The sequence below is a fragment of the Rhipicephalus microplus genome, chromosome X (genome assembly GCF_043290135.1).
Source record: "Rhipicephalus microplus isolate Deutch F79 chromosome X, USDA_Rmic, whole genome shotgun sequence".
Lineage (NCBI taxonomy): Eukaryota > Metazoa > Arthropoda > Arachnida > Ixodida > Ixodidae > Rhipicephalus > Rhipicephalus microplus.
The window spans coordinates 288,215,540-288,240,957 of NC_134710.1; the positions used below are offsets into that span (position 1 = coordinate 288,215,540).

At 44.7% G+C, this 25,418-nt stretch overlaps 4 non-coding genes across 4 annotated transcripts; all 4 read right to left on the reverse strand.

The window, feature by feature from the left end:
- Window positions 1-15,467: 15,467 nt before the first annotated feature.
- Window positions 15,468-15,539, reverse strand: TRNAQ-UUG (transfer RNA glutamine (anticodon UUG)). Its single transcript has one exon. It is a non-coding gene; the product is annotated as a tRNA-Gln (tRNA).
- A 6-nt stretch (window positions 15,540-15,545) lies between these two features.
- Window positions 15,546-15,617, reverse strand: TRNAE-UUC (transfer RNA glutamic acid (anticodon UUC)). The gene has a single exon. It is a non-coding gene; the product is annotated as a tRNA-Glu (tRNA).
- Window positions 15,618-19,321: 3,704 nt separating this feature from the next.
- Window positions 19,322-19,393, reverse strand: TRNAQ-UUG (transfer RNA glutamine (anticodon UUG)). The gene has a single exon. It is a non-coding gene; the product is annotated as a tRNA-Gln (tRNA).
- Window positions 19,394-19,399: 6 nt separating this feature from the next.
- Window positions 19,400-19,471, reverse strand: TRNAE-UUC (transfer RNA glutamic acid (anticodon UUC)). Its single transcript has one exon. It is a non-coding gene; the product is annotated as a tRNA-Glu (tRNA).
- Between the last annotated feature and the right edge of the window lie 5,947 nt (window positions 19,472-25,418).

The following is a 25,418-nucleotide window of genomic DNA, read 5'->3' on the forward strand; positions in this document are numbered from 1 at the left end:
CCCACGAAAAAAGGTCTCCATAGAGACTTTCCTAAAGAACCTTTGCACTCGATGTCCCGCTCCTCGAATAATCTGTGGTGATTTTAACGCGCACCATCCACTCTGGGGAGATAAGAGTGTAGATTTTCGAGGCAAGGAACTTCTAGCAGCTGCGGATGCGGCTGACTTATGTGTGGCGAACGATGGCAAACCTACATTATTCAGGCTACCAGGTTCATGGAGTGCAATAGGCCTTGTACTTCACTCCACGGACCTTCTGGTATCATCGACCACTGCTCCAGACAGGATGGGCAGCGACAATTTTCCCATCTTCACCAATATCCTGGGATTTCGAACTGCTGGTCGATAATTCTGCAATGTAACACGCTGGGACACCTACAGAGAAGCGTTGGACAAATCCACTGGTGAGCTGTTCGCAGATATGTTGCAAAGCAAGCGAGCAGCAACTTCGTTGCTGAAACTGCCCGACCATTTTCCTGCTCCTGACTTGAAACTGAAGAACCTCTGCGCAGCACGTAGACGGGTGGAGCGGAAAATAACGAGAACAAAAGGAAATCCGTCTGCGAAAACCGAATATAACAGGATAAACGCTGCGAATTGTCGCCATACTAAAAAATTAAGACGAAATCAATCGGCCGCTTTCTGTGAGAGTTTATCAACGTTTACGCCCTTGACAAAGATATGGGCAGTAATAAATAGTCTTTCTGGGAAGACCCGAACACACAGGCCATTCGAAGCACTCGCTTTGAAACAAGGGATAGATTTGCAAACCGTTGCAGAGGATTTCACAGACGTGTACACATCTGGTAGATCAGCAGGAGCGGTGATTCCTCTGCCACCCCAGTTTTTTCACACGATGGATACGCCATTCACCTTTCGAGAGCTGGATATGGCACGTAGCAAATTAAGAAGACGCTGTGCCGTGGGTCCCGATGTGATCAGCAATCAAATGCTGACAAATCTAGCTTATGAGCGAAAAAGGGCCCCTTTGGACATATTTATTCATGTCTGGAGCACGGGAGAGATCCCTTTTGCTTGGAAGACAGCATGGGTGGTGCCAGTCCTAAAGTCCGGAAAGGATCCTGCGAGCCTCGCGTCATATCGACCGGTATCTCTTACATCATGCGTATCTAAGTTGATGGAATGATTAATATGTACAAGATTAACTTGGTACCTTGAACAAGGAAGACGATGGCCATCGTGTATGACCGGATTTTGCCCACGACTGAGTGCCCAGGACAGTGTTTTGGACCTATTAAGCCACATCGAACAACACTACGTCAGCGGACTCTCGACACTCGCCGTCTTCATGGACGTTGCCAAGGCATATGATTGCGTGCTTCAGGCAGGCATCGTGAACGGGCTCCAAGCCATGGGTGTGTCGGGAAATGATATGCTCTTCGGTTCGTACATGAATTTCTCAGAGACCGCTGTGTCCGTGTTAAGCTTGGAAATGTAACAAGCGAAGAGAGACGCGTTTCTCTCGGCGTCCCCCAAGGAAGTGTTCTATCTCCCTTGCTTTTTAACGCTGCCATGGTCAGCCTTCCGGACACTCTGCACTTAGCTCTAAAAGCAGTTAAAATATCCATCTACGCCGATGACATCTGCATTTGGATCTCAGCGTACCAGCACAAACGTTTGGCCCGGATAGCACAGAGTGCTATTTCAATCATTGAGCGTCACTTGTTGACACTTGGACTATCTTTATCAGCGGAAAAATCGGCCTTCATGCTCTTCCCGGGAGCGCGACGGAAGTCAACACGTCTGTCGCTGAATATTCGAGGCCACTTAATTCGTTGTGCAACAAGTGTCCATTTCCTGTGCATTACCATCGACAACAAGCTATTATGGCGACATGCGGTTGATGGTATAGTCACTGCATCAGTGCAAAGGATCAACGCTCTTCGTCGCATGGCAGGGGTCCGTTGGGGCAACAATCCTATGTCTATGCTTAAATTGAATGATGCGCTTATAACAAGCCGCATTCTTTATCAGCTGCCCCTGATATCACCATCACCAAGCCAGTTCGAACGCCTAGAGGCAGTGCACAGAAAGGGTCTTCGCTTGGCGATGGGAGTCCCTCAGGCGGCTTCAAACACGAAGGTCACCAATGAAGCAGAGTCTCTTCCGCTCCGCCTTTTGGCGTCCCAGGCCTTATTGACGCAGCTGTCAAGACTGGGCGAGTCCTTCGCAGGCACGGCGCTTCTCCGGCGGCTAAGAGCAAGAACTGGCTCACATTTCAACGCGGCACTAAACACATTTCGATATTTAGGCTTGAAACTGCCTAAACGGCGCCCTATGGACCCACCATGGTCTTTTGTTGATGTTGCGTGTAACTTCAGCGTACCCATCTACCAGCGAAGCGCACCATTCCAGCCGCGGAAGCAAAATTTCTTGCACTGGACCACTTGAACACCATGTACCGCAGCCACCTACAAGTGTACACCGACGGATCAGTGTACACACAAACGGACAGCTGCGCAGCGGCTTTCTGCATACCCTGCCTTGGCGTGTCATGGTCTGGCCGCCTGGATCGCGTGGTTTCGTCCACAACGGTAGAAAGCGCTGCAATCACGGCGGCTTTGCGAAAATTGTGATCCTTTCTGCACGAGATGTTGTAGTGCTGACGGACTCCAAATCGGCGCTACAAAGACTGGATCGCGGCCTACCTGAAGAAAAGTTCACCAGGCAATCTCTGGCACTAATCAAACACCTAAATGGCAAGAGTTTTAATATAATGTTCCAGTGGATCCCATCCCACGTTGGCATTGAGGGCAATGAAAAGGCTGATGCCCTTGCATGCGAAGCACGTACATCGTTTCCAAAAGTAAGAACTCCCAAGACTTACCAGAACAACAAAGATGTGATACGCAATCATTTAAAGGCGATCTACAAGTTTCCACACCAAGAATGTGTAATTCATGGACTTTCTCGTGAAGAAGCGACGCTGTTGTACCGCATAAGAACCGGCTCCGCATACACCCCGGCCTGGTCATTCAAGATTGGGAGATACGCTTCGCTGTTCTGTGCCTTCTGTGGTGACATCGGGGACATTGAACATTTCATTTGGCTTTGCCCACAGTTTGATGTGCAAAGAGCAGCGATAATCCGCACCTTGCGAAAAGGCTGTCATAGGCACCAGACAGTTGATGACGTCATCTTTCCTGAAGGACCTCCGGCAACTAGGAGGAACGTGCAACAAATTTCGTTGGTCTTCCGGCGAGACGCTGGCCTGTCTGATACGTGGTGACATTTTCCAAATTCAGCAGACGCTCAAGTGATACAACTGCCGGCCATACAGGCCAGGCTAACCCTGCCTGCTGCAACACCACCACCACCACCACCACCACCACCACCACCACCACCACCACCACCACCACCACCACCACCACCACCACCACCACCACCACCACCACCACCACCACCCACCTGTGTTTCTACTACACCATAAAATGCAATGCTATGCAATGATAGAGTGCTTGGATAGCCGACTTACTGTACATTGGTTTAATTTATTTTTTTACATCTGTATTTCGGTCCATGTTTGATTTTTTTTCTTCGTCTCACCCGTCAGGGTAATGTCAGGCAATGCTGTAGCGCAGAGCACTGGGGTCACCCAAGTTTTCTGGCACATACCTGTTTTTAATGATAATGATAGAGACAGTGTCGACGCTTTAGGCAAAAATACATAAACAGCTTCGCTGTTAGAACGATACAAAATAAGGAGGGCATCAAGCGAAGTTTGTCGCCTTCGTCTTTTTCCAAAGCCACCTTTTTGTTCGTTGAGAACGCATGTTACGTACTAGGTTATGGTAACATTTTCTAGCTAACTGGTTGTTTCATATCTTTAAGTGAAAGACAGGGCAACAAAAAAGACTGGATGTGTACGCACGCGAAAAAATCATAAAATGAACGTATTTTAATGATGTCGATCGTATTCGCTGTGTTTGAAAGTCCGCTTGTTCTGCTGGAAGCGCTCATTTCATTGTACATATTCGCATTTTTCTGGCTATTTATTTTTATCTTCTCAATGCATGACACGGCGAGATGCAGTGTGCAACATGCATAGACACATCACTTTTAGTTCGTTTGGGAAAAGGCCTCTCATATCCGACGTGGTCTGTTGGCTAGGATACCGGGCTTTCACCGAGGAGGCCCGCTTCGATTCCCGTAGACGGAAGTGTGTGCTGTAATGGTGTAACGGTCAGCGCTCTGGACTCTCAATCCAGCGATTCGAGTTAAAGATGTTGATAAGACCCTATTTGATTCGATAATTAGGCAATGTGCTATGAATGGATGGATGAAAAATTTATTGGGGTCCTTAAGGATTCCACCCCCGTTTTATAAGGGTAGGATGGCGGGCCACTCCCACGTAGGGACGGGGGAGCCTAGCCTCACCGCCGCATCGTGGACCTTCTGTACAGCCTTGAGTTGATGTATGAGAACCACACTCTTGAGCATTAAATGAAACGAATTTTCGAAAAATACTTCATTTTTTTCCTTGTAAAGAGGGGTACCATGCGAGCATGAGGTTAAAATCACTGCGATTGTGGCAGTCGAGACAAAGTTCTGAAATGTCGGGGTAATGGCTATATAGGTTACGATTCTAGGGTATGTTCCCGTATGAAGCATGCGAAGAGAGATTGGCTGTGGCCTAGACAACTTTTCGTGTGGCAATAGAAAGTACCTACGGCCTTATTGATAGTACTTCGTGATCTCGTTGAAGGTAGTCAAAATGTCCCTAAAATGAAGGTTGGAGGCTGATTCCTCTGTCTGAGAAGCACAAGTACCGGCACGGTTAGTGAAGCCTCGCGCCTTGCAGTGGGCTACCTCGTTCACATTGGGAAGGCCCCCGACCTTCAAGCCAAGTTAAACAGGGGACCAAATAGTAGTGTGTTGGGTGAGTTCTTTGGGAGCGAGAGTTCCAAAGAATTCTTTGATTCAAGTTTGACTTTTTGTTTTTCTTTCAATTGACAAGAAATTCATGAAGACGTCGCTTGCTTTTGTTTTTATTTCTACAGTGAATGCTCAATGCATGTATTATATATTTCGAATGTATTTTTATTACATCTTTCATTATTTATTATTTACATTGTGGCAGAACTTTCAGTTCATGGGGAAGTTTATGCAGATGACTGTATTTTATACGAAAGGATATGTTTAGTTGAGGACCACGTGCGGAAAAAAATGACATTCCAAAGGTCATATCATGATGCGAAAAATGACAAATGTCAATAATTACTGATAAAACTGTTTGTACGCGAATTACTAACACAAAGGATCTCTTCATTTGCATATGGTATGGATAATATATCACTATTAGACGTAATAGAGTACAATTACGTAGTACCGTGTACAACAAATAATCTTTTCTTGAAGAGGCGCTGACTCCGGTGACGGGGCGCGTCAGTGTAATATATACTGTAGTTAAAATGAGGGCGCCCGTCAGCATACCGAAATCCTAACAAAAATGTGGTCCACCGTAATAGCGGTGCTATTATGAGAACGGACCTGGTTAGCGTAAAGCACTCACTAGACGGTGAGGGGGGCCCATCACCGAAGTGTAATTGTAAAAATGAGGTGGGTGCCATTACCAAAACTCGCAATCGTTTATGGTGGCATAGTATATTCACACGGAGATGAAGAAGCGGTAGAGCTTCAGGTCGTCAACTTTTTAATTTTTTTTCAGAAGTGAAGCTTCTTAGGCTCGCACGGTGTCCGTTGACGCCTTTGTTGTAGCTCCCCGTCGGACCGATAACACGCAGGTTCCATAAACCACACATAAACCGTTATAGGTCACATGCAGTTTTAAAAAAGAACCGTCTGTTCGTCCGTCAATCCGAGCATCCGTTCGTCCATCTGTCATTCAGTGCATCCATCCCCGTCATCCATCCGTGCATCTGTCTTTTCGTCCGTTACTTAGTGCATTCCAATGTGTATTCCGAGAGTGCCTGCGCCCATTGAGAACGGGCCGGTCAGAGTGGAAGGTGATGCGCTCCTTTTAATTCTGCAGGACAGAACACGCTAAGGGCACAGCGACGCCACGCAAGCAAAGTGCGAGCGCTGTAGAGTCCATGGCGCGGCGCACCTTGTCGTCCACCTGGAACCGTCGTCATAATTTGATAAACTTTTTGTAAGCACTTGTTAATCATTCACAGAGCTTCGCTCCATCATCAACATTCACTTCATGAATGGGCTGCCAATTTCAGAGGCTAAGCTCCGAATAGTCTAACCTTGTCACCCTTTACGCGTAACCGGGAAAAGAAGAGACGACAAAGAGAAATGGATGAGCATTTCTCGTCTCCTTTCCTAGGTGGCGATACTCTGACACTACTCTCCAAAGCGCCGCTACTCTCCGATTGGCTGCTGCACGCGCTTCGCTTGAGTGCACGAACGAGTGCCTTTCTCAGTATCTGGGATTGTCGCCGTTCGTGGCGGATCATGGGGGGCATGGACGGAGCAGAGCTGCGTGCGCGTTGAAGCCGCTTGCGTTCGGCTTGCTTGGCTGGCGTCTCATCGGTGTTACCCGCACGCTATCTGTATTCTCGAATGCGATCGGACACATAAACGCATGAATGAATAGATGCATGTACGGACGGACGATTCGCCCCACTCATCTTTATTCACTCCGTGAATATGCTGCGAGTTTCTTACATTATTGCGCCAAACATTACATTCTGCTCTGAAGGAGTCGTCATATTGCTTTATTGCAAAAAATTATGTTGCTATCTGCGGCGATTGATGTACAGCCTTACCTTGTTGATTTCGTGGCTCAGGGGTCCTCAATGTGTGAATTGCCTCGAATCGGAGAAACCAAGTAAATGTTTCCCTCTTTTTATTCTGTACAAAAGATAATTCTCATCATTCATCCATATTACCCATACATCTTGTTTTAGGGCAATTGATTATGAATACCTCTCCCCGATGATTTCCGATTGGGTCTGCTTTGGGCGGGCAGATTCTACTGTATTCCATTCCATTGCCTGCAAATGTTTTATTTTATGATCGCACCAAACAATCTTCTTGTGTGGCGTTTTCGTTACTTTACATTTATTTCGTTACTCCAATCAATACCAAGGTGGAAAGGTGGGCATGTTGGTATTCCATGTTTAAGAAGGGTAAGAGCGCACTGAATACGAATACACAAAGAAAGGACACACACACACACACACACACACACACACACACACACACACACACACACACACACACACACACACACACACACACACACACACACACACACACACACACACACACACACACACACACACACACACACACACACACACACACACACACACACACACACACACACACACACACACACACACACACACACACACACACACACACACACACACACACACACACACACACACACACAGCGCTATTTCAACAGTTTATTTTTGTGATCACAACTCTAGTTATAGGGGACAACGATAAGCACAACTCCTGTGCAGAAGAAACCGCAACATTACTACACATCATAATGGACACCAAGGAAATCAAATTTCTTCTTCGTCAGCGCGATAGAAGGCATACTAACATACCTGTCACCCACCTTTTCAATCTCTCCTGCCTCTATTATCTCGCGTGTAAGCAGATTCCTATTTCTTTACGAAACAGCGCACATGTTGAACAGGGGCATACAGCCATACTTTTTACAATGTATTGCTAAAAACCCACCTGCCCCGTTTTTTACATTGCAATGATGCTCACGCAGCCGGTCATTCAAGCAACGACCGGTTTGTCCGACGTAGCAGCGACCACAAGATAGCAGCAGGCAATACACGACACACACAGCACACTGAACAAACTTAATTTTGTGATTGGTATTGCACCCCCGATTTTCGTTTACATTTTTCGTCGCAATCTTGCGCAACATTTCCAACTTGTTTGGCGCTGAAAAGAGCACGCGCACGCGGTTTCACATAATCTCAAAAAGATTGCCCAGCGGGCCAAAGTGCGCGTGCTCTTTGGCCCGCTGGGCAAGATGCTCGAAAATCACACGTTGAATGCCCAAATAAGAGCTATTCCCTGATTTGAACATGGCGCCCTTGGTTGTTACAGAGATCGCCACGGGACGCCATCAATTGTCCACGCTCGCGCGTACGATCGTACTGAAAAAAAAAGCCGCGTATTGTAACAAAAAAAAAAAAAGAAATGTTCAAAGTCACGAAGGGCGCGTGAGTTTTTTTCTTTGCCCCTCCCATTCTTCCCTGCTTAGCTTCCCGTGCTTTCGTCGGGACGAGAGAAGAGAGAATGTGATTGCAGTGTGTTCCAAATCTTTGTAAATCCGCTCGTACTGGACAAATTCTTGAAATTTTCGCGTCGTTTAATTTGTGAGGCAATAGGTTTTTTCAGTGAAATATTTTGATGGTTACTCAAAAAAGTGTTTCAGGGCCTCTTAAATGGGGGACGAAATGCTCTAGATCTGCTGGTATTAGATGGAACAGTGCACCAGTGCTCGGGTCTTTTGGCCTAGCGCTGGTGCTCAGATTCCCTCTAGTGTATTGTTCCATATGGAACACAGCGCCGCACTGCTCGTTAGAACTCATTCTTGGCAAGCGCGCCTCGCAAGCATAGATGGGGTGAGGAGAACTTTATGTCTTCGCCTGTGCGCAAGTATGCACTGTCATCCTTGTCGCTAAGCTTATTTACGTGTGTCAGGTACTAAACTCCTCGTGAGATAAAGATCAGGCCCCGCATATAGTATTCGCACCCCTCATGGAGGGGTGTCAATGAGAACCAACGTGCAGTAATAACACGGAACACCTACCAGATTAGAGAACGGAAACTACATTTGGGCTGTTGTATCAAAATAACATGCAAATACGTAGCGGCGGCGTACTGAACTGCAATACCGCGGGGCGAAATGGCGCTGGTAGTACTATCATCATCAATAAACAGACGCATTTTTTTGCTGCAGGTGGGGGGGGGGGGCGTGGCTGGTTCGCGCTGCTCATTTCCTGTTTTTTTTTCGTTGCTAAATCGCTCTTCGCATCTGTAATTATCGCCTGTTGACCTAGCCGGCCTCCACTGGCAAAAACAACGTCAATAGAGTAAGGTTTCATCGTTTATTGCGTGTGTTCAAGCCGGTACAATCAATGTATACGGTCGGGTTCGAACAAAACAAGTCAATCATACATATCGAAAGCTTTCATGTGTGAAAACTCTTGAAAGCTAACAAGCATAATCATATCATTGAACACCGAGATCGCTGAATTAACGTCACTCTCATTGTGTAGCGGCATTCGAGTTTATTAGCGTTGCTTCAGGACAAAAGTCCGATTCTGCCGTCAGATGCGTCGCTTGCCCTGTAGTGTTGATCTTGAAGTGAAGTGAATGCACGATGTGGAATCGGGAAGGAAGCTTGCACATTGCCGATATATAACTCGCGCAGTGAGAGCAATGTAGTTTTGCTAAATTTGTTAAATAAGCAACTGCGGCTGCGTGCAGTTCTGAATTTTTTCTCGCTCTGCAATGCTACATTGAGTACTTCACAAATGTACAATGTCGTGTGGACAGGGTAGGCACTAGTCGTAATTCTCAACCATGAGCCCATATCATAGGTAATACGTATTTAGGTGATGGGCCTAAAAAGAATTGCAGGCTTGCTACATTTATTAGACTCAAGTTACACAGTTACTACAGTTGAATTTCTCGTCGCAGCTTATTACTGGTCTACCTAGTATGCAGCGAACATGTATGCTAAAGGAACAGTTATGAGGTGAGTGCTTACAGATCGAAAAGGCCCAATTCTAAGAAAATAAGCTTTAGGCATGCATTGTACAATTTTGTTGTTTGTACATCTTTGTTGGTGCTCTTGCAGTACACTATCTGCTCAGCTCTGAGCACAAACTTTTTTGCACAGACACATCGATAGAACTTTAGCACTGTCTTGCAAGCAATCCCTCCTGAAATCAAATGATGGTACATGATGTGAATCAGTCCGAATGCTAGATCAATAAAGGTCACATTTATTACACACTTGTTATTGTGTTTTCTTTTTCAGTTTACTTGTGCTTGAAAGCTGAAGTTGTTTTTTCCCTGCTACTTTTAGAGGTTAGGACTTGAAATACGTACTATCTTGCAGTCTGGCTTTGAATAAGTCAAGATCCTTTATGTTTCAACTACCTGTGTGATTTCCTAGATCTTTTCATGGCCGTAATGCACAGACTTTCACTTCGTAGTCGTAGACACTATAGCTATGACAACTTAATTTAAGCAAAAGCAGATGTGCTCAAAGAAATTTGGGACGTTCATCTGCTATATGAAAAAAAAAAACAGTACCACATGCAATGAACGCAATCTTGCTCTTCACGACCGAATTCACGTTTTTGAGGAAGCTGTGCTGCAAGTGCTCATCACCTTTATGATTTATTATTTTAGGAGCCCATTGAACATATGTGCAAAGCTAAAGCAATTGAGTGCAGCCTTATGAGCTTTGGCGCATGTTTTTGTAAACTTCTATGAGCTAAACACAGTTAATCAAGACAAAGCAGTTCTGCGTGTTGTTCGTAAACTGTCACAAGGCACAACTAAATGTCGGAAAGCCTGTTAATGCCCCTCACTGTGGGGTTGTTCATTTTGCAATTAATAATTTCTGACGATTTACAGGCCAACTATGAAGTGATCGTGAGTCGTACAGTAGTGGGCAGATTTATATCGATTCTGGCTTCCAGGGGTTCAAATAAATGACAGTGTAGCCTCACAGGAGACAAGACCACTTGTCGAAACAATTTGCTCTGACACCTTATGTTAACAGATTTTTTTCATAATTCAAGTTTTTATCTTTTAGGCGTCAGTTTAGTTTACCTGTACCAATCAGAACTGGTTGACAGTGGTGCACTACAAGTTCACAACTTGTGCAGCACGAGTTTAGCAGTGCGGCATCACAAGTGAATGACAAGGTGCCGACAAGGTGGAATCCTTATTTTTGTTCGCTTATTTAATGAGGTACAAACATCTTGGTAAAACACCCCGCATTTGAGAGGTAGGTACAGTACCTACGTCGAATGCTACGTTGTTTGTTAAGCTGAGCGTGCGGCTGCACCAAACGAGCGCCGTCAGAGCAGAAGGTACAGGAAAATAATGAACTAGTTTTGGTGCTGTACCTCTCTTGCGCTTTTTCAAATGAATGGCACGATTTAGAAGATGCCATTGCTGCGCCACTGAAACGAATGACGAGGTGCAGCACTTTGTAAAATGGATCATGTGGTGCAGGCGAATCGAACATTAAGCACACAAGCGTCTTAGCGTTTCACCCCCATCTAAATATGGCCACTGTGGTTGGATTTAATAAACAGTGTGTTGTTGAGCTGAGCAGTGCCACACAATCTAATAGTGTTACAGTTTCAACATTATTGAAATGTAGATTCCATGCCACGGTAGACAGCCAATGCTTGTGGCCAATCTAAAGCACCCCTCCACGATATGCGCGGTAAAACATTTAAAAATACAGCAATACAGCATTACATGTGTGATGTTCGAGATGACCTCTTGTAGTGGACATTCAGATGTGTCAACGTGCTTGCAGAGTGGACATTCGGGGGTAGTCATCCTGTAGTTGCATGGCAGTCTGGAAAAACAAGTAACATCACCAGATATCAATGCATGAAATCAATGCATAATCAATGAATGAAATTTTCCAAAGGAAACAAATAAACTCAGTTAACTAGTAAACAGCAGTATTTTATTTATATATGTAATGGTAGGTACCTCATAACATGTGTATCACTCAGGGCTGCTTCATTACAAGGCATGTCATGTAGCAGGTTCCTTGCCCATTGTACACAGCTGCTTCCATGTCAGGTGGGCCAGGAGGCTGTGGCAATAAAAGAAGTATTTCTGATTTATGTGACACTTTCTTGGTCACACTATAGCAAAACCAGACCCATAATTATGTGATGTTTCTCAAACGCGACTGCAGTAAAGTAGTAACTAGTAGGTTTTTCGCGATAATATATCGCCTAGCTACGAAGACACATGCAAGGCGACAGTTATTTAATTTATTTGCTTTATTTCATCGCAACAGCCTGGTTGGTGTTACCTGGTGATAGAATTTCAGAATTAATTATTGAGTCAGTGACTCGTTTTCACGTGAAGCCACGCCGCAAGTAACGCACGTTTTTCAGGTTACAGATTAAGACGTTAAACAGTTTTAAAATTTAATATTGTAATGCGCTGCCACCATGTGACGCCTACGCAGTCATTGGCGAAAAAACTACTTATGATGAAATGAAGCAACTAGCCTTGCAAAAAAACCGTCCTTAAAAAAAAACTGAAGTGGTTTCTACTCACCGGCCCGGGCTTGCAACGAGTGTTCATCCGATGAAAGCTTCAACGATCACTTCGTTCACCGAAGTCACTTGAATTCCCTTCACGAAAGCATTTCAACGAGTCAAAATAAACAGAACGAGAAAGAGTGTGTCGGTCAATAGAGGCTCGAAATATTTACAGCGAAACGGAACAGTCCGAGACACATCCGAACGTACCGCGAGCCGTTACCTGCCGTCGAAACCGTTGGCCGCCACAAACTTTGAAATGAGGATAATGATGTCAACAGGCTGCTGCTGACCTCTAGTCAGCTGGAGTGAAAACTATTACAAAAATTGTGACGCAGCACATGTTTAAGAAAAACTGCTTGCTAGAATAAAAAGTTGTTTTTTATGTGTAGCGGTACGCAAAGATGTAGTAATTGATCATTTTAAAATTAAAACTTGGCCCTGACGAGGGCGCCTCTACAAGAAAGTGCAATAGCGCAAATGGCGAGAGAGGTTAGTAAATCCACTCTGGGTGTTTGAAGCAGAAACGCGCCGCGGTTGATTTTTTCGCCCCCTACAGGTGAGCACTTGAACTTCACAGTTTCCGGGGCCTGGTAATAATTTGTATCGCCCTTCAGTATCCATTTGGATAATGCATGTCTTTGTTCGAACTTTTGCCGTGGTTTATTTTACAAATTGGAAGATTGTTCACAACTGCGCAACGCCTACCCCTGGCTTTGCATAAATAAAGGCCCACCAGGTGGACCTTGAGAATGCGTTGTGGCCTGAGATTTCGATAGAGCATATACTCAGGCTTACTTGACTTGAGCATGATGTCACAGTAGTAGCCATTGAGGGTGTAGCATAACATATATGTATATGTTCCTGGCGAATGTCCTCTTTGCTGGCGACGCGAAAATGCATATGTTACGAATCGTATCAACCGACCGAAGCTCCAAAAAAGATAACGATAATAATGAAATGATCCTACCCCGGAGCACTGAGCGTGCGGGATAACCAGCTCTAAGAAGGAGATTCAGGAACATGATATCTCCTGGGCTTCGTCTCCCGAACGTCTGATTTTACAAACACGTTCGGCAATCGGTCATTACGACTTTGGTCACGAGGTGGGCTTCATATAAGAGAACTTAAACGCCTTTTTTGATCTTAAACGCTGCGATAAATGTCGCAAGCAATACCAGGTGCAAAATGTAGCTTTATTTTGGTTCTATTAATTGAAATTTTGTAAAGAAACGTTACGAGCTAAATGGCGATTTCGCCTTTCAGTTTTAAAACCTCAATTATGACTGGAAAACTATTTGAACGGCTGGTTAAAAAGTAAGATAAGACAATTGTCGTCTACGACTAGTTGCGCTTAACAAACATGAGCTGCTTAAGCGTTAACCGCACGACGCAGGAGCCTGTGTGGTATAGGACATTATGCATAGTGCTTCCCTAGCCGACGACAGACGCGTCAGCGGCGGCCGCACCACCCGGGCCTCCCACTTACTCTGAACAGGGGAAACGTGGGTTTGATTCCGCATGAATCGCCGTGTTCGGTCTTGGGCGACACCGTATTGTGGCAGTGGCTACGCTCTTTACAGCTTCACGCGGGTCCGAAACCAGTTATCGTGTACGCACCTACAAACCTTCGCTGACACAGTCTCGGGTGAAGGCGCCCATGTGTATAAAGTCGGGACAGTATTGCAAAAAGTTGGTGGAGTATGATGTGGGACGACGCGCAAGCTGGTATACGAAAGCTTGCAGTGAACAAAAGCATCGCGCCAGGATAAGTCAGCATCACAATTTTGAGAAAGGCCCTGCCGCTGTGGTCTAGTAGCTAAGGTACACGGCTGCTGACCCGCAGGTCACGGGATCGGTTGCCGGTGGCCGCAGCTGCATTTCTGATGGAGGCGGAATTGTTGTAGGCGCGTTTGCTCAGATTTGGGTGCACGTTAAAGAACTCAAGTCAGTCAAAATTTCCGGAACCCTCCACTACGGCAAATCTCATTATCATATGGTGGTTTTAAGAAGTTAAACTCCATATATCGATCGATCAACCTTGAGAAGCGTTTTTCGAATACACATTGGAGTCGCCTTCGGTGACAGATGCTAGCACTAAGAAGTGAAGGGTGGAAAAACAGGAGTGCGGTGGACAATGGAGCTGGGGTGTGGCTCAGAGAAAAAAATCACAAAGCAGAAAGGGGGTGATGCTGTCGCCATGGTTCCTCTTGACAACCCTTACGCGAGGATCAGCGACAGACTTCAGAGGAGCACAGTTGATATCAGCACCGATTTGTAATAGGTGTGTTGCTTGTAAACGTTCCGTGCTTGTAATCAGCCAAGCCATTTGAAAATGTTGATCTTCTCATCAAAGCTCTGAATCGCTATAGAATGTTGGAAGTTTAAAAGGCAGCACGTAGGTGTAAATGTGGTATATTTTCAGAAAAACATGTAATTCTATTCTAATTCCATTCTGGGAAGTATGCTTCACTTCATTTCCAATCTAATCCTTCAAGAGCTGTCTCCATTCCATTCCCATTCGTTCGGGGCTCACGAAAATGTGTAAAAATATTGCGGAGTCATTAAGATTCTTGAGTGGGAACTCTGAAACTCTGGTCCCGATAATCACTGTATATTCCAACAATTGTCGAACCTTGTAATTTTATGTTGACAAACAAACAGTAGATGTACATGACTTCACTGAGTGTCCCAAGAAAAACATTGTGCGCAAGGAATTAAAAAACAATATTATCTCTGAGCCAATTTCCAGAAAGTTTATTGGTGATCCACAGGCCTGTTCTATTCTGTCACTTCTCACAGTAATATCCTATTCACACCATATGCTAAGGGAAGAAGTATTTTTTTATAAGTGAAGTATACCACTTTTGTCAAAATATTGAAATTGGCGATTTTTCGTACCATGAAATAATCTTTGCTTGGACAATATTTAGGTGCACCAGAGCATCGCGTGAGTAAACATTCTCATGGAAACTACCTTCAATTCGTCTGCACAAAGTTTAACGCAATGTGACAGTTCTGCCACAATGCCGTTAATAAATAATAAAATATTCAAAAATAACCATTAATACTTTGTTCAATGAGTATGACAAAAAAATAAAGAATACATGCAGGGATGTGCCTACGAATTTTTTGACGATTTGAAAAAAAAAACGAACACTGGAGGTAAAAAAAAGTGGGTCTCACCGAGATTTGAACTCGGATCGCTGGATTCAAAGTCCAGAGTGCTAACCGTTACACCATGAGACCACAGTCCTCCGACGCCGCGAATCGAACCCGGGCCTCCTAGGTGAAAGCCAGGTATCCTAGCCACTAGACCACGCCGGATATGGGAGGGTGGGACACTTAAGGGATAAAACAGACGCCTTTACACACGTGGAACACTACGTATATTTTCATATAAAAGTAGTAAGCAAATAATTACCGAGAAAAATTTACATTGTGGCCAATTGAATATGCATTTTGCCAAAACGAACCCACGATGTGGCCTTCAAAGAAGGCGAAGACGACAGACTTCACTGCGATGCATATATTATTATTAATAATTGTTTTCGAAGGAGTACACATCCAATCTTCTTTCTTTATGTGACACCGTATTGTTAAAAAAGGAAAAAAGAAATAAGAACTGAAATACAATTCTCTCGGGCAGTGGCACATGTTTTTTGACAGGGTGGTGGCATTGAAAGAGGATGAAGACGACCTACTTCAGTTGAATGGACTCCTTATTATCAGTTGTCCTAACAAGAACATGATCATCATCAACAAAATAATAATATAAGAGTTCATTATTATTATTATTGCTACATGGACGTTGACATTTTGTGGGACGATGCTTGTGTGTGCCTGATGAAGGAGACGAAGAGTGGCGTCCGCTGGGTGTCTGGTCTCCGGCATAGTGCTACCACACTATTTTTTAGCCCCATGACAAATGCTAGGAATACAAGTAAATATACCAGTAATTTTATCGCTTGGCGGAACTTCATTTGGTTACTGCTACAGGGATGTATGCTCCACTGTGTTTGATTACATCAACGCAACTAAAAGATTACCATGCTAGTGAACCCCTACCTTTTCATATCTTTAGTTTATAATTCGTAGTTATGTTTTTCAAAAACAAAAGATGGTTTGCCGCTTGCTCAGCAAACATTTTTGTTTTTTGGTATTATTATTTTAAGTTACTTTTTCAGATTGGCTTCATTTTCATTTTAGTTTCATTTAAGTATCCTGCCGCCCGGTTCTTGGCCCATCCCCCTTTGTGGGTAAGCGCCATCCATCAGAGGTCATCAGCATCAGCATCAGCATCATAGTGCTCGACTCAGCAACCGGGTAGCGGGGCAGGCAGTCTGCGTCCTGATGTAGGCGTCCGGACTTGTACGTCACCGAGTAGGTATACTCTTGCAGTCGCAGAGCCGAGCGCCCGAGCCGGCCAGTAGGATTCTTCAGTGACAAAAGCCAACATAGTGCATGGTGGTCCGTTATTACAGAGAAATTCGTGCCATATAACTATGGGCGGCACTTCGTGACTGCCCAAACAAGAGCAAGACATTCACGCTGTGTCATTGAATAGTTGCGCTCGGCAGCTGTGAGAAGGCCGCTAGCGTAGGTGATAACTCGGTCGTGTCCGCGCTAGCGTTGGGATTGGACGGCTCCGATCACGTGGCCACTCGCATCGGTTCGGACTTCTGTCGGTGCGGACGGGTCAATGTGGGCCAATATAGGTGGAGTCGTGAGAAGGGTGATGAGGTGAGAAAAAGTGGCAGCTTAGGCGGAACCCCACGTCAAAGTCACGTCTTTCTTCAGAAGGTCGGTGTGGTTACTCCTGTGACATACAAAATTACCCCTGCTGCCCCATCGCCTTCAACTGCCCCACAGACCACCGATATCGTACATGTGGCACGCTTGAAGCCTTACCACTCTCCCGCTGACGTTGACATCTAGATGCGCCGAGACGGCGTTTCCGCCGCCGGGGATTATGCTACATGCATGTTGACATTTAAACGCTGCGATAAATGTCGCAAGCAATACCAGGTGCAAAATGTAGCTTTATTTTGGTTCTATTCATTGAAATTTTGTAACGAAGTGTTACGAGCAAAATGACGGATTCGCCTTTCAGTTTTAAAACCTCAATTATGACTGGAAAGCTATTTGAACGGCTGGTTAAAAAGTGAGATGAGACAATTGTCGTCTAGGATTTGTTGCGCTTAACAAACGTGAGCTTTTTATGCGTTAACCGCACGACGCAGGAGCCTGTGTGGTACAGGACATTATGCATAGTGCTTCCCTAGCCGACGACAGACGCGTCAGCGGCGGCCGCACCACCCGGGCCTCCCACTTACTCTGAACAGGGGAAACGTGGGTTTGATTCCGCTTGAATCGCCGCGTTCGGTTTTGGGCGACACCGTATTGTGGCAGTGGCTACGCGCTTTCCAGCTTCACGCGGGTCCGAAACCAGTTATCGTCTACGAACCTACAAACCTTCGCTGACACAGTTGCGGGTGAAGGTGAGCATGTGTATAAAGTCGGGACATTATTGCAAAAATTTGGTGGAGTATGAGGAGAGACGACGCGCAAGCTGGTATACAAAAGCTTGCAGTGAACAAAAGCATCGCGCCAGGATAAGTCAGCATCACAATTTTGAGAAAGGCCCAGCCTCTGTGGTCTAGTAGCTAAGGTACACGGCTGATGAAACGCAGGTCACGGGATGGAATCCCGGCGGCCGCAGCTGCATTTATGATGGAGGCAGAATTGTTGTAGGCCCGTTTGCTCAGTTTTGGGTGCACGTTAAAGAACTCCAGGTGGTCGAAACTTTCGGAGCCCTCGACTACGGCGAATCTCATTATCAAATGGTGGTTTTGGGAAGTTAAACTCCATATATCGATCGATCAACCTTGAGAAGCGTTTTTCGAATACACATTGGAGTCGCCTTCGGTGACAGATGCTAGCACTAAGAAGTGAAGGGTGGAAAAACAGGAGTGCGGTGGACAATGGAGCTGGGGTGTGGCTCAGAGAAAAAAATCACAAAGCAGAAAGGGGGTGATGCTGTCGCCATGGTTCCTCTTGACAACCCTTACGCGAGGATCAGCGACAGACTTCAGAGGAGCACAGTTGATATCAGCACCGATTTGTAATAGGTGTGTTGCTTGTAAACGTTCCGTGCTTGTAATGAGCCAGGCCATTTAAAAATGCTGTTTGATGTTCTCATCAAGGCTCTGAATCGCTCTACAATGTTGGAAGTTTAAAAGACAGCACGTAGGCGAAAATTTGGTGTATTTTCCGAAAAAGATGTAATTCTATTCCAATTCCATTCTGGGAAGTATGCTTCACTTCATTTCCAATCTAATCCTTCAAGAGCTGTCTCCATTCCATTCCCATTCGTTCGGGGCTCACGAAAATGTGTAATAATATTGCGGAGTCATTAAGATTCTTGAGTGGGAACTCTGAAACTCTGGTCCCGATAATCACTGTATATTCCAACAATTGTCGAACCTTGTAATTTTATGTTGACAAACAAACAGTAGATGTACATGACTTCACTGAGTGTCGCAAAAAAAAAAAACAGTGTGCGCAAGGAATTACAAACAATATTATCTCTGAGGCTATTTTCAGAAAAATTATTGGCGATCCACAGGCCTGTTCTATTCTTCTACTTCTCACAGTGATATCCTATTCACACTATATGCTAAGGGAAAAAGAATTTTTTATAGGTGAAATATAACCAATTTTGTGAAAATTTGGAAATCGGCGATTTTTCGCACCATGCAATTATCTTTGCTTGGACATTATTTAGGTGCACCGGAGCATCACGTGAGTAAATATTTTCATAGAAACTGCCTTCAATTCGTCTGCATAAAGTTTAACGCAATGTGACAGTTCTGCCAAAATGCCGTTAATAAATAATAAAATATGCAAAAAATAACCACTGATAATTCTTTCAATGAGTATGACAAAAAATAAAGAATAAAAGCAGGGATGTGTTCACGAATTTTTTTACGATTTGAAAAAAAAAAGAACACTGAAGGTAAAAAGAAAGTGGGTCTCACCGAGATTTGAACTCGGATCGCTGGATTCAAAGTCCAGAGTGCTAACCGTTACACCATGAGACCACACTCCTCCGACGCTGGGAATCGAACCCGGGCCTCCTGGGTGAAAGCCAGGTATCCTAGCCACTAGACCACGCCGGAGATGGGAGGCTGGGGCACTTAAGGGATAAAACAGCCGCCTTTACACACGTGGAACACTATGTATCTTTTCATATAAAAGTAGTAAGCAAATAAGTACCGAGAAAACTTACATTGTGGCCAATGGAATAAGCATTTTGCCAAAACAAACCCGCGAAGTGTCCTTCAAAGAAGGCGAAGACGACAGACTTCGCTGGGATGCATATATTATTATTAATAATGGTTTTCGAAGGAGTACACATCCAATCTTCTTTCTTTATGTGACACCGTATTGTTAAAAAAAGAAACGAGAGATATGCAAGGAAAAAATTAATATCTCAGGCAGTGGCACATGTTTTTTTAACAGGGTGGTTGCATTCAAAGAGGATGAAGATGACCTACTTCAGTTGAATGTACTCCTTTTTGTCAGTTGTCCTAACAGCAACAAGACAATAATAGTAATATTAATAATATTAATAGTGTATTATTATAATTATTGCTACATGGATGTTGACATTTTGTGGGACGATGCATGTGTGCGCCTGATGAAGAGGACGAAGAGTGGTGTCCGCTCGGTGTCTGGTCTCAGGCATAGTGCTCGACTCAGCAACCGGGAAGTGGGACAGGCTGTCTGCGTCCTGATGTAGGCGTCCGGACTTGTACGTCACCGAGTAGGTATACTCTTGCAGTCGCAGAGCCGAGCACCCGAGCCGGCCAGCAGGATCCTTCAGCGACAAAAGCCAACACAGCGCATGGTGGTCCGTTATTACAGAGGAGTTCGTGCCAGATAAATATGGGCGGCACTTAGCGACTGCCCAAACAAGAGCAAGACATTCACGCTCTGTTATTGTATAGTTGCGCTCGGCAGCTGTGAGAAGGCGGCTAGCGTAGGCGATAAGTAGGTCGTGTCCGCGCTGGCATTGGGATAGGACGGCTCCGATCCCGTGACCACTCGCATCGGTTCGGACTTCTGTCGGAACGGACGGGTCAAAGTGGGCCCAAATAGGTGGAGTCGTGAGAAGGGTGATGAGGTGAGAAAAAGCGGCAGCTCGGGCGGAACCCCACGTAATAGTCACGTCTTTCTTCAGAAGGTTGGTGTGATGACTCCTGTGATATACGAAATTACCCCTGCTGCCGCATCGCCTTCAACTTCCCCACAGAACACCGATATCGTACATGTGGCACGCTTGAAGGCTTACCACTCTCCCGCTGACGTTGACATCTAGATGCGCCGAGACGGCGCTTCTGCTGCCGGGGATTATGGTATACATGCATGTTAACATTTTGTGGGACGATGCGCAAGTGTGCCTGATGAAGAGGAAGAAGAGTGGTCTCCGCTCGGTGTCTGGTCTACCGGGCACGGCGCTGCCGCTGCTAGTTTGAAATCTATTTCATCCACAGCATCGTCGATACGGCGTCTATCTTCCGTAATATTATTTATATTATTATTAATAGTATTGTAACGCAGTCGTTAATTGTATATACAATGTGTCAGACCCCTTCTGTCACACGATCAACATGTAGAATTTTCACGCTCCGGTATCTCTTTTGTTCTTCCTGACAAATGCCACATACCACTCATTGTAAGACTATCTCTATGCGCCGAAACAACAATATTTTAAAGTTATTTTAACGAATCTCCAGGATTAACTTTCAAAAGCGGTGACTACAGGGGCTTTTATTATTACATATTAGCCATTGATCGGCTCCAGGTTATATACTGACAAACGAAATGTTGATGACCAAGTTGAGAAGTTTACGAAGCTTGTAATAAACAGCATGCATAATTCTATACCGCAATATAACCTAATTATCGTAATTACACCCAAAAAATATCTCCTGAATTTATAAGCATAAAGATCGCGCGCTAGGGAAGGCTAAATGTTCTCCATTCAGCAAAAGGAGCATAGGCGAGATCACCGAGCCCTGAGGAGTTCCGGCGCTGCCCATCTCAATCTCCCCAGACTCGAGCTCTCCCAGCGTGATCCTTGCGGTCCTGCATGTCAGAAAATCATGCACGTAGTCGTACGTCCGCTTACCGAGTCCCAATTTCTTTATTTGTATCAGTATTTTAGAGTGTTTGACATTGTCAAACGCTTTCTTGAGGTCCAGGCCTAAGACCGCTTTGGCGGATCTGGTTGTGCTATCTATTATTCGGTACTTAAGTTGTAACATGGCGTCCTGCGTGGAAATGTTCTTTCTGAAGCCTAGCACGGTGTGAGAGATCAGGTCGCAGTCCTCGAGATAGTTGGCTAACGGGCGGGTGTCCCGGGAGGCGCTGCAGATATTGAAGATAACGCGGAAAGAATGCGAAACACAAATGATACATTTGTGATATGGACAACTGCCCACACGCACGGCCATTCGGCCGGCAACGAGGCCACAGACGCGGCGGCTCGAGAGCTCATGAACCGAGCAGCTGCACATGCGGATGCCGCCTCTACGGATGCCACACGCGGAAAAGTGTGGGAGTGGGAGGAAGTATGACTAGCTACAGTGAGATTACACAGCACTATAAGCTCGGTAGGCATAAATACCCAACACCAAATAGCAAAGGAACTAAGAAGCAGTCAGTTGCATGGAGACAACTCCAAACAGATACTTTTCCAAATACAGTGATCCTTCGCCTCTGTTACCCTGACCTGTATTCGACAGATAAATGCAAGGCATGCGATTACCGGTCAACCCTGGGGCATATGTTATGAGAGTGCTCGAGTCTCAATGACGCAGTCAGCAGTACAAACGAGGAGGCGGTCTCGAACCGCAGGACGCGCGGGGAGGCGGCTCTGCTCAGCTCCGCATTAGATCAACAACTATGGGCAGTTCAGTGAGCCGAGGAAGCCACCCGAGTCCAAGGGCTCGCGGCCGATGCCTAGGCCGGGGTTCAAGCCCGCCCCGATTTATCATCGCCGGACTCTTAATAAATGTTGTTTCTTTCTCAGCAAAAGGAAGAGTTCCGCCTTTTCCGAGCTATCTCCAAAAGCCTATGTAGAAGGAACCACACTTCATAAATTGCATTCGCATAAAAAATCTTTTTGACAGGCCAGGTGCATTTTAAAAGTATGTACACCAACGGTCTAGCAAATGTGGGGAGTCCTTTAGACTACTGGACTTCTTCGATGCCAAAGTGCCTGCCGTCGCTGACTGTTTTGCCACGTATTTTCATCCGTTTATAAGGCCTCAGACTCTAAGACTAAGATAGTACTACGGCCCAAGAGAGTTAGCACATCTAGTGTTGTATAGGTGAAAGAAAAGCTCATCTGTTGATGCATAAGAACTTAAACTCGTTAATGTCGTGTGGCCCGGATGGCATCTCTTCCGCCATTCTAATGGCTTATGGTGGTTATATTTGCCCGAGTACTGAGTGCAATATTTGCCAACTGTTTGAACAATTTCAAAATTCCAGCCATGTAGAAAACTGCACTTGGTTTTCCAGTATTTAAGTCGCTCTGCACAACTGATGTTTCTAATTATCGTCCGATCAAGTTCTCTACACTGTGCCACATCGTGGATCTTCGCGGTGGCTCTTCTCAGCATTAGCGTGAAAAATTCATGGATTCATAATCGTATCGGTTTCTTTCTGGCCGCTGAACTACCACAAGTCTTGCTAGCTTAACTCCACCTATTTCTCAGACAGCACAATGCAGGTTGACGTAGTCAGCTGTGATCTGAGCAACGCTTTCGACGTATTCAGCCAGCACCTGTTTTACTAAACTTGAAAACTGTAATTTGCATTCATCTGTTGTGAATCTCTTGCGCAGATATCTGCTTAATAGATCTTGTTATGTTGCCGTAAATGGACAAACGTCCTGCTTGTCCAAGTCGATTTGTGGGGTCTATCGAGGGTCGGTATTACGGCCACTTTTATTTTTAATTTACGTTAACGATGCTTCTTTCGCAAATCTTTGTTCTTCTTTTCTCCTGTATGCTGATGACATTAAGATATTTAAGGAATTTTATTCAGGTAACGCATGTCGCTTACTGCAGTCATATTTTCATTCCTTTTATGAATGACGTGACAACAATAACCTTTCCCTAAATACCTCAAAGGCCGAACTAATGAGTGTATTTCGTAAAACATCCATCATGTCATTTACATACTCTGTGAATACCATGTAGTTATGCAAGGTTTTTCAGTTCAGTGCTCTTGCTCTTCGTTTTGATAGCATGCTTAATCTTTCTGCGGACACTAATATTACTGCCACGCGAGGATTTCCTTCTCCGGGCTTTGTTAGCAGAATATCTCAAAAATTCGGCTTTTCTACTGCCTTCCACAAATTGTACACTGCAATATGCCTTCCTCAACTCGAGTATGTTGCAGTGATAGAGAATGGCATCGTTAAAACTTGCAGTGATGTCATTGAGCAAGTCAAGAAAAAATCACAATTTTACAACGATCGTTTTCTAAAAATGACCCTTGATTTCGTGCTAACACTGCCAGATTGGTACTACTGTCATCACTTCACTGCCGACAAAATCGTGCTGACCTTTTATTATTTTACAAACTAGTTCACCGATTGACATCCAGCCCTTTGCTTCTCAACCATTTAAATTTTCAAATTCCGCATAACTTAACCTGAGAGAAACGTGCTTTTAATGCGCCTGCCAACTTCTTTCAACACTATACCGCTCACAGCATACAGAGTCTCTATAATGTTAATGATCTTGATGTTTTTTAACAGTCTACTGTCATTGTTTTTATGTAGGCTTTGCACTGTACTAATGTAGTTTTTCACAATGTACGGATTCTTCCGATTTTCATATCCCAGGAAACATTCTACATAGTTGTGTACATTTCACTTTATTTTTCACTCCCATTCCATGATTATCTTGTGTTTTTATTTTTCTAATTTTGCGTTTTTTCTCTTTGTCTGCGCACTTTCACTCTTTCAATTTAAATTTTTTTCTAAAATTTGTCTGTATTCCATTGTAGAGTTGTATTATTTTATTTCTGCGTTTCCTGCACAAGGACCTCAAGATTGTTCTGGTGCACGTTAAATAAATGATTGATTGATTGATTGATTAGTATAGTCCATCCTGTGGCTCTTTCATCAGACGTAATAATGATGATCATAGTGAATGTAAAAAGAAATCATCATTTCCAGGTGATGTCATTACCTTACATAGCGGCCATTTTCAAATCCCTGCATGTCTTCGATATCTTGGAGACGCGGCTACAACCTGAGTGGCATTTGGGAACACAAAATCTCCCCACCTTTTTCCCCCATACTCACGCATAACGTTCTCAAATGCGTTAAGTCTTGTCTTCACTTTTCTTGTTTACGCTCGTGAACCGTAGTCAGTTTGACCGCTCTTAAAGCTCTCCATGTGACATATTGCCTTAACATCAGCCACTACGACTTCTGCATGCAATGCAGTGTATATTAGGCGAAGTAAAGAATCGGACATTTTATTAGCGGTTGAATTTTGCGTGAAAACAAACAAAACAAACAAACCAACCAACAAACAAATAGATCTCAAAAGATTGTTTGCACAATGTCGCAGACAGAGTGGCACAGCGAAGCAAGGACTTATCGCCGTTCGTACTTCCCGTCGACCGACACGTCAAGCTTCGGCATGCGCGGCATCCTCTTCCGGAGTGCGCACTTTCTTAGGGCGCCCCATGACCCCCTGGACACGATCGGGTGCAGCCAGGTGGAGCGCAGGTTGGGCGCGAGGTCTCCATTGGCGTGCGTTTCTTACTTGCTTCCTTCTTCTTTCGATCCTTTATTGTATCTCTTTTGTTGATATTTTCTCTGACATCTTTTTCGTTGTGTATTTTGCCATTCTTTTTGTGCTGCGCGTTATTCTCTTCACTATTCATTTCCATCAAACACAAGCTTACTACCCTTTCGTATCCTGTGTTTACACTACACTATAAGAGGCTATGCTATGCAATGATTGATTGCTTGGATAGCCGAATGACTGTACGTTGCTTCAAATTATTTTTTAATTTGTTTTTCGGTTCATG